We start from the raw sequence: 10385 nt of genomic DNA on the forward strand, positions 1-10385 counted from the left end.
AAGAACACAAGTGTTATTAGTTTGGAAAACAAGACTTGTTATAGAAAGTTATTATTTTAAATTAATGTGAATTGACTCGTTACACTTTCGATCGCTGTCCACACGGGTGGTTCAGCCAAGAATGATGTTTGACTTGTGGCGACGCAGAAAAAAGAATTTGAGAACACCTAAACAATTTTTTTTTAAGCACGTGTCCTAAACCCTTTACATGGGCAAAAAATAAAAGAAAAATTTTTTTCGACGGGACGTCGAGAAGAGCGCTTATAGCATTCATTTGAGATCATGATCATAAGAAAAGAAGAAATGGTCTCGTAGAGCTCTTGATTGTTAAACAAATTCTCCTTGTCAGCCCCTTATAAAATCTATAGAGAACAATATGGAGAATATGCATACTAATGTTAGGGTGTAAAGGGGGTTCACCGTTAACCGTAAAAGGGCCAAAAAAAATTAAGCCGTTAGGCGTAAACTTTGTCGTAAAAATAGTCAGCCTTAATAATTCTTTCTTTAATCGAAACGAGAAGAAAATAACCTAGAAGTCGTAAAATGGCCAAATTTAATCGTTACCCGTAAAAGCACCATATCGGTACCATCACCCCATTGGAACCCACAAGCAATATCCTACCGTGCACTATCAAAAAACAATGGGTTGAAAATAGCCTGAGGACTCAAAGAGCCCTCATAGGTAAAAATGCATTACCTCATAGACATGTAATTCGATGAATGATTCATATGATATGCGAATATAACTTTATCGGATTTATCATTGAACTAGCATAAACAAGTTCGCAGAGAGGTCGAGAAGAAGAAACTGCTTTCAGCGAGAAGACAGAACTCACAATGAAGCTCGTTGCTGTTCTTTGCCTTGTTTTCTGTTTGGTTTGTATCATCGTAGGTATGTGTGCTCTAGAATAATCGTAATAATAACAAATTTATTTAAGGAGGGTAACACACAACAGTAATTCAACTGATGAATTAGTCGCCCTGGATCCTAAAAGTACCGTCATTAGAATAAAAATGTATTCGAGTTTTATAAAACTGGTCGAAAGGTCTATAAGAATATAAGCTACAAACTAGATAAAATGAAAAAAGCCGCTTGAGTCAGGTTAAATCGCATCCGGACTGAGAATCCTACTTAACCTTCTGTGTAGTCTAAAAAAATGATCGCTAACACCCAAAATAGTTTTCCTTCTCCTTTCCCCTCTCTGGGTTTGTCGTATTGGAAAAAAATATCACACGCTTTCGCAGAACAATGAGATAACAACCAATTACGATGATCTTTTAAAAAACACGACACTAACTGGTTCCTTATTTCCGAAAGATTTTCATCAAATGATTTTAAAAATGAAGCCCATGGGTGAGCTTCAATTTTAGAAGTAAATGAAAGAAACCAACCGCAAGGTGACTCAAACATGCATTTTCTATTTCCTATTTGACTGTGACGATAATTTTACGCCCATAATTCGTTTGTTTCCCTGGTTGTCAGTCGGCTGTTGTGATAACTTTGGTACAGGTTTCACAGCGCCTGATTGTCGGGCACCGGTCCTTAACCATCATAATACTATTGAACTCAGAGTTTGAAATATTTCCTTTTGAAGTTTTAAGAGCAATAATTGTACTCTTATGGTTTTTTTCTCATGCATTTACCTATATTGACTATCCGATAGCAGTACTTGATCTTAGTATATACCACTATAGTGAATAGTGATTTCCACGCGCGCTAATTGGCTAGTTCGGAAGCGAACTGCAAGTACTATTCACCTCCACTTCGGTGAATAATTGTACAATATTTTGATTCATCCTCTCCTATTTCATTCCAAGCATCTCCTCTAATACTGCCCAGATCTATTTACTAAACTCTTATACTTTCACGCACGTTTTACGTACGGCAAAACTTACGCGACATTATAAACACCTTAAACGTAGTTCCATACCAAATTCCAGGTTTTTTTAAAAAGGCGTATGCCATTTGCACTAATCGAAATCGCGAGAGTACGGAAAAAGGTTGAAAAGCCTTCAGCACCTACGCACGAGCGTGCGTTTCTCGCAAGTTCATAAATAAAACGTTTTCTTTTCGCACGTTTTCCGCATGGAAAAGCTTTCTCCTCAAACCTCTGGTAATCATTGTGGAATGTCTGAAGACCTTTTAACCCTTTAACTACCATCAGTGACTAAGATAAAACTTCTCCTTACAATATCAATACGATATCAAGTAGACAGGTGATGAGAATAAAGAGAAATATTTATTAGGGGATTATTAGTTGATCCAACACCAAATTCTCCAAACTAACATCACAAAAACTATGTGGCAGACAGTAAGGAGAATTACTAATGAGAATTTGGGAGTTTACGGGTTAAGACGTTTCTGGTAATTTGGGTGCACCTACACCAGTTTACTACTTACGTTTTATTTAGATCGTGTCTAAGGGGAGAACTGAAGAAAACTGACCGCCAATAAGGGGAGGAGGGATGGCAATAAGACCATTAAAGATTCTGGAACTCACCTTCCCCCCCTCCCTTGGCGATAAAATATATAACGAGCGGTTCTTAATTGATCCAGTTTTTCCTCTTCCACAGAGCGAAAGAAGACAGCTCGCTCTCAAAATGATGTCAATGGTTATATATATATATATATATATATATATATATTTATAATTTTTTAAATTTATCATTCACTGGTTTTTTTTTTTCATCTAGGTGAAGAGAGTTCCAGCGATGCGCCTTTACGAGGTATCATAAACATTACTTTTAGAGAGTTTTAGATCCACGTTTGGTGTGATTACCGCAAACGTAAAACCTGTTAGAAATTGTGGTTAGAAAATAGAAGTTTTGAGACTTTCAGCTTTTTAGATCGACGTCGGCTGTCGACTGAAAAAGTCAACATGTTCGCTGCCATCTTAGAACTAGATACGTGGGGGGCTCTTTAATTTCCCGCAAAACCAGGCAGACGTTCGCACAACACCATTAAAAAGAGAAAAAAAATGGAAATTTTCCGCCCTCTTCGCCATTATTAAAGGACTATCGTGTGGCCTGCATGTTACATAAACAATAGAGGACCACGGCTCTCTTATGATTGGCTATTATGTAAACACCCGCGAAAAACCCCGTGGAAGGCGCCTCTCAAAATAAAAAGATACGGGACAGGGTTGACTCAGAGGGTAAGTATGGAAGATTGAAGCCCCGGATAATGGGCTCCTGGTTATGAAGAAAAGACTTCACCTCATATATATTCTTATAGGCCATACACGAGCACTATCGAACAGGAAGACAAAAACCGTCGAGGGAGCTCAAGTACCTGAAACTGCCTAGCCCGAAAATAAAACGGCAAACGTCGAACATGACCGCTGGAGTCTGGTCACGTGACCCTAGACGTTTTTGGTCACACGTATTCCGAAACAAACATAGATACTAATGTTCGGGTGTCAAGGGTTAATAGACTGCCGAGATATATACAATCGTTCCTGTATTTTCATCCGCGATCGTATCCATCACATTTAAACTGCATGCCTTGTTGTTGGTTTTTTTTTCTATCCTTTTAGAATGCAACGATAGAGAAAAGGCCACGAAAAATTGCCCAGCTGGGAAGAAATGTATGGCTGTTGTTGGGAAGAGAAGAAGAAGTCGCCTTATATGTGTAACTCAGGGGAAGAGCGGCGATCAGCCTGAGTAAACTATTCCACGCGACGAGTCCCGTAAATCAAAGGAATAAAACGCTAAATTGTTTAAAGACGTAAATAATTAAAGTCTTTTAGAAATCATGAAGTTTCAATTGTCCTTGACGCAACACAGCAGTCAAATGTCGGAGATGTGCAATTGGATCAAATTTGGCTTCCTCGCCCCAATCTCCAACCCAAAATTCCAAACAGTGCGAGAATAAAACTTGATGGAAACGTTCTAGATATTTATTTTAGCAAAGAGATATTAGCAACATTTTTTAAGACCGTGACTTACTTACTGGATGACCCGTTTACTGCCTCTGACATGAAGCAAGCAATGAGGTGTACTAAATACGACACGGCAAGTCCTAATCTTGCTTTCCTGTTGTCTGTGTAAATTTATTACTTCACTTTCGTTTCAGTTTTCTTTCTGGACAGATAAATAGTCGCTCTAAATTCCAATTACAATTGCCGTTATGATTTGTTATATCCATATGTTATTCTGGGAATTTAAGCAGGCTGACTATGTTTACGTCAAATGGTTTAAATTTGCCAATGTTAACGTCCAACGGCCAAATGTTTTTGCCCTTTTACGGCTTATGGTAAACGTCATCGAGACTCAGTCCTCGCCTATTCATTGTGTTGTCTTGTGGGACGGCGTCACGTCGTAAGCAACCATCATGACATACCGAAGTAACAAGAAAAAAATATGGAAATATCAATAGCTCGGAATTTGAAAGAAAAAAATAAGATAGGCATACAGTTAGTTTAACATAAATCAAAGGGAAACAAATAGTGACCGACTTGAAAATTTTTAGATAGAAAAGAACACAAGTGTTATTGGTTTGGAAAACAAGACCTGTTATAGAAAGTTATTATTTTAAATTAATGTGTTACACTTTCGATCGCTGTCCACACGTGTTAGAAGAATTCCTCTCTAACACTCGGTTGAATTTCCTTTATTTTCTGGTTGAACTCTGAGTACAATTCTTACTTTCGGGGTCTAGCACAGTCTGGACCTTATTCACCACAGTTCAGCTTATTCCTTTCGACATAAGTCATAAGTCACACTGCTCTATTTTGCTATATTCTCTGATTGAAAGATGCTGTGCACCAGCCTATAAAGGCGGCACTAAAGGTGACACTACGAAGCTGTCAATCTTCTTCCATCGTCATCACTCTATCTCAATCAGCGAATCACGCTAAGTTACGTACGACAGACCCTGCATAATTAGTTTGCGTCTTCGAGTTGTTTACGCTGTTACAAAAGCATTTTCCACCTTAAATTTCTTACCTTTATGATTAAGATCGGCCAGAACAGAAGCAAGATTGATAATATAAAAATTCTAATAAACTTAGTAACAGAATTAAAATCATGCTTGAAAATGTATCTTAAAAGAAAATTGTACTTGAAGGTTGTTACATAACAGCAGAGTAAACACATATTTGAAGAAGAAACGGCGTACCCAAGGTACCGCCCTTAAGAAAACTACGTGCTATTTACATAAGTTATATAATTACAAATTCAGTGTGGCAGATGAAAGTACTTCACGTTTACACCTTAAATCATCTCTAAGAAAAAGAGGGCAAAAAATAAAAACTATTTTCCTGATCGGGAATTGGACATGGATTTAGCCTAAAAACGAGGGTGTTAAGTGGATAAAAGTATAAAAGGGGGTTATTTCTGGGAAAGTCCTGTACGGGATCAATTTTATAGGGTAGAGTCATTTCTTGGTACTCAATTATTTTTCTCAGCAACATAATGAAAATATACCGGTAACTAGCCGCAAACCGCAGTTTACGCAAAAACATCTGTCTCCATGTCAAATTCACAATCATAATAATAAAATGGTGACCAAACTCTATCTGTTAGATAAGACCGCCAAAAGGAATAAGAAATGATCAACTGGCTTATTACAATGTTTACGGAATGGCTCATGCTAATATATTATTTCCATTTATCTTCACGTTCAAATAAGTCAAAAATCGCCCATTATGGAAATTCTTGCTAGATGCCAATTTTGTCTTTTAACACACGGGTGGTCCAGCCAAAAATGATGTTTGGCTTGTGGCGACGTAGAAAAAAGACTTTGAGAATACCTAAACGATTTTTTAAGCACGAGTCTCAAACCCATTTCATGGGCAAAAAATAGAAGAACAATTTTTTTCGACGGGAAGTCGAGAGGAGCGCTTATAGCATTCATTTGAGATCATGATCATGAGAAAAGAGGAAATGATCAGGTAGAGCTCTTGATTGTTAAACAAATTCTCCTTGTCAGCTCCTTTTGAAATCTATAGAGAACAGTATGGAGAATATGCATACTAATGTTAGCGTGTAAACGGGGATAACCGTTTGCAATAAAAGGGCCAAAATAATTTAGCCGTTAGGCGTAAACTTTGTCGTAAAATAGTCAGCCTTAAAATTCTTTCTTTAATCGAAACAGGAAGAAAATTAGGTGGAAGTCGTCAAATGGCCAAATTTTAATCGTTACCCGTAAAAGTACCCCTCGGGCCATCACCCCATCGGAAAACATCATAAAAACAATGGGTTGAAAATAGCCTGAGGACTCAAGGGGCCTTCATAGGTAAAAATGTATTACCTAATAGACATGTAATTCGATGAATGATTCATATGATATGCAAATATAACTTTATCAGATTTATCACTGAACTAGTATAAACGGCATTTGTTCCTCTTCGCAGAGAGGTCGAGAAGAAGACACTGCTATCAGCGAGAAGACAGATCTCACGATGAAGGTCGTTGCTGTTCTTTGCCTTGTTTTCTGTTTGGTTTGTATCATCGCAGGTATGTGTGCTTTAGAATAATAATAATAATGATAATAATAATAATAACAAATTTATTTAAGGAGGGTAACACACAACAGTAATTCAACTGATGGATTAGTCGCCCTCGATCCTAAAAGTACCGTCATTAGAATAAAAATGTATTCGAGTTTTATAAAACTGGTCGAAAGGTCTATAAGAATATAAGCTACAAACTAGATAAAATAAAAAAAGCCGCCTGAGTCAGATTAAATCGCATTCAGACTGAAAATCCTACTTAACCATCTGTGTAGTCTAAAAAATGATCGCTAACACCCAAAATGGTTTTCCTTCTCCTTTCCCCTCTCTGGGTTTGTCGTATTGGAAAAAAAAATCACACACTTTCGCAGAACAATGAGATAACGACCAATTACAATGATCTTTTAAAAAACACGACACTAACTGGTTCCTTATTTCCGGAAGGTTTTCATCATATGATTTTAAAAATGAAGCCTATAGGTGAGCTTCAATTTTAGAAATAAATGAAAGAAACCAACCGCGACGTGACTCAAACGTGCATTTCCTACTATATTTAACTGTGACGATAATTTTACGTCCATAATTCCTTTTTTTTCCCTGGTTGTCAGTCGGCTGTTATGATAACTTTGGTACAGATTTCATAGCGCCTGATTGTTGGGCACCGGTCCTTAATCATCATAATACTGTTGAACCCAGAGTTTGAAATATTTCCTTTTGAAGTTGTAAGAGCAAAATTGTACTCTTATGGTTTTTTTTCTCATGCATTTACCTATATTGACTATCCGATAGCAGTACTTGATGTTAGTATATACCACTCAAGTGAACAGTGATTTTCACGCGCGCTAATTGGCTAGTTCGGAGACGAACTGCAAGTACTATTCGCCTCCACTTCGGTGAATAATTGTACAATATTTTGATTCATCCTCTCCCATTTTGTTCCAAGCATCTCCTCTAATACTGCCCAGATTTATTAATTTAACTCCTATCCTTCCTTTCATTGTTTTTTTAAAAGGCGTATGCCATTCACACTGATCGAAATCGCGAGAGTACGGAAAAAAGTTGTAAAGCCTTCAACACCTACGCACGAGCGTGCGTTTCTCGCAAGTTTGTAATAAAACGTTTTCTTTACGCACGTTTTCTGCATGAAAAGCTTTCTCCTCAAACCTATGGTAATCACTGTGGAATGTCTGAAGACCTTTTCAACCCTTTAACTACCATCAGTGACCAAGACAAAACTTCTCCTTACAATATCAATACAATATCAAGTAGACCGGTGATGAGAATAAAGAGAAATATTTATTAGGGGATTATAAGTTGATCCAACAGCAAATTCTCCAAAGTAACATCACAAAAACTATGTGGCAGACAGTAAGGAGAATTACTAATGAGAATTTGGGAGTTTACGGGTTAAGACGTTTCTGGTAATTTGGGTGCACCTATACTAGTTTACTACTTACGTTTTAGTCAGATCGTGTCTAAGGGGAGAACTGAAGAAAACTGACCGCCAATAAGGGGAGGAGGGAGGGCAATAAGACCATTATAGATCCTGGAACCCACCTCCCCCCCTCCCTTGGCGATAAAATATATAACGAACGGTCCTTAACTGATCCAGTTTTTCCTCTTCCACAGAGCGAAAGAAGACAGCTCGCTCTCATAATGATGTCAATGTAACAGAAGCTCATTACCCGAAGCATCCATACCAGTTGTACCCTTGAGTCAATCCTGTCCCGTATCTTTTTATTTTTAGAACTAAGATACGTGGGGGGCTCTTTAATTTCCCGCGAAACCACGCTGACGTTCGCACAACTCCATGAAAAAGAAAAAAAAAAGAAAAAAGACAGGGTTGACTCAGAGGATAACTATGGAAGATTGAAGCTCCGGATAATGGGCTCCTGGTTATGAAGAAAAGACTTCACCTCAGATACATTTTTATAGGCCATACGTGAGCACCTTCGAACAGGAGGAGAAAAAGCGTCGAGGGAGCTCAAGTACCTGAAACTGCCTCTGAAAATAAAACGTGGACGGCAAACGGCGAACATGACCGCTGGAGTATGGTCACGTGACCCTTGATGTTTGCGGTCACACGTTTTCAGAAACAAATATGGATACTAATGTTAGGGTGGACTGCCGAGATATATACAATAGCTCCTGCATTTTTATCCGCGATCGTAACCATCCCATTTAAACTGCATGCCTTGTTGTTGGTTTTTTTTCTACCTTTTTAGAATGCAACGATAACAAAAAGGCCTTGAAACATTGTGCAGCTGGGAAGAAATGTATGGCTGTTATTAGGAAGAGAAGAAGAAGTCGCCTTCAATGTGTACCTAAGAGTAGGAGCGGGGATCGGCCTGGGTATACAATTCCACGCGACGAATCCCAAAATCAAAGGAATAAGACGCTAAATTGTTTAAAGACGTGTATAATTAAAGTGTCTTAGAAAACATGAAGTTTCAATTGTCATTGACGGAACACAGCGATCAAATGTCGGACATGTACAATTGGATCAAATTTTGGCTTCCTCACCACAATCTCTTGTCCAAAATCTCAAACAGTACGAAAATAAAACTTGATCGAAACATTCTGGATATTTATTTTAGGAAAGAGATATTAGCAACATTTTTTAAGACCGTGACTTACTTACTTGATGACCCGTTTACTGCTTCTGACATGAAGCAAGCAATGAGGTGTACTAAATACGACACGGCAAGTCTTCATCTCGCTTTCCTGTTGTCTGTGTAAATTTATTACTTCATTTTCTTTTCAGTTTTCTTTCTGGACAGATAAATAGTCACTCTATCTTCCAATTACAATTGCCGTTGTGATTTCTTATATCCATATGTTATTCTGGGAATTTGAGCAGGCTGACTATTTTTACGACAATTGGTTTGAATTTGCCAGTCATTACGTCCAAATTTTTTGCCCTTTTACGGCTAATGGTAAACCTCATCGAGACTCAGTCTTAGTCTACTCATTGTGTTGTCTTGTGGGACGGCGTCACGTCGTAAGCAACCATTATGACATATCGAAGTAACAAGAAAAAAATATAGAAATATCAATAGCCCGGAATATGAATGAAAAAAAATAAGATAAGCATACAGTTAGTTTATTATAAACCAAAGGGAAACATATAGTGACCGACTTGGAAATTTTAAGAAAGAAAAGAACACAAGTGTTATTGAAAAAACCAGGAAAGATTTATTACTCGACGTTTCGGGGTCATCGTGACTCCATTATCAAGAGACTAGTTTAAAAACATGCAAATAAGGAAAGGTACAAGAATAGCATAAATTAGAATGAACGGCTTAAACAAACACCTTTGCGCGGATAGAATCCGTTTGCACGTTCAATGTTGGCTTACGCATGCGAATATACAACATTTCATTAACAAGGCAATCAAATTTGCCGTTACATTTCGCGATGACGTTGAATTGCTCGATCAAGCGTTCAGGTATTTCACTATTGTGCTGGAGGTGGTAGTGTTTGTAGATAGAAGATGATTTCCTTTTGTGCCCTTCTACGCGATCGTGTAAGTGACCACGAGTATAGCCCACATACCCTGCATCACACAGGTTACATTTAAATTCATAAACGATACATTGTTGGTTAACAATAGGGGGCTTAATTTCGTGTTGCTTAAGCTGTTGATCGAGCTTAGGGCTAACGAACACTGGTTGGACAGTCACGCTTAACTTCGAGCTTAGACTGTTCAGTTGTTGTTTAACATGATTAGCTGACGATTGGTCCTTGAAGGGTAACACTAATCTCACAATCTCCGATGATACGTCTGGTGATGGACAGGGCTCTGCAGATGAAATCCTTCTCTCAACGAACCGCTTGATTGTAGTTTCAACCAGTGGCTTTGGGTATTTCAAGTTATGAAAAACCCTTCTAAGGCGGTCACATTCCTCGGAGAAGAATACTGCCCAGATC

At 38.1% G+C, this 10385-nt stretch overlaps 1 long non-coding RNA gene across 3 annotated transcripts in view; it reads left to right on the forward strand.

Annotated features, from left to right (window-relative positions):
• The first annotated feature begins 678 nt into the window (after positions 1-678).
• The window catches only part of LOC149044836 (uncharacterized), a 29697-nt gene continuing 19990 nt past the window's right edge, over positions 679-10385 (forward strand). Inside the window, exons 1-3 of one of the 3 annotated variants that reach the window (XR_016187041.1) lie at positions 679-892; positions 2695-2727; positions 3537-3755. This is a non-coding gene — a long non-coding RNA (uncharacterized LOC149044836). Of the gene's footprint in view, positions 893-2694; positions 2728-3536; positions 3756-10385 lie in introns of those variants that run through there. The other 2 variants (XR_016187036.1, XR_016187042.1) reach the window with 2 other exon arrangements.

The sequence above is a fragment of the Pocillopora damicornis genome, chromosome 5, assembly GCF_964200805.1.
Source record: "Pocillopora damicornis chromosome 5, jaPocDami1.2, whole genome shotgun sequence".
Taxonomy (NCBI): Eukaryota; Metazoa; Cnidaria; class Anthozoa; order Scleractinia; family Pocilloporidae; genus Pocillopora; species Pocillopora damicornis.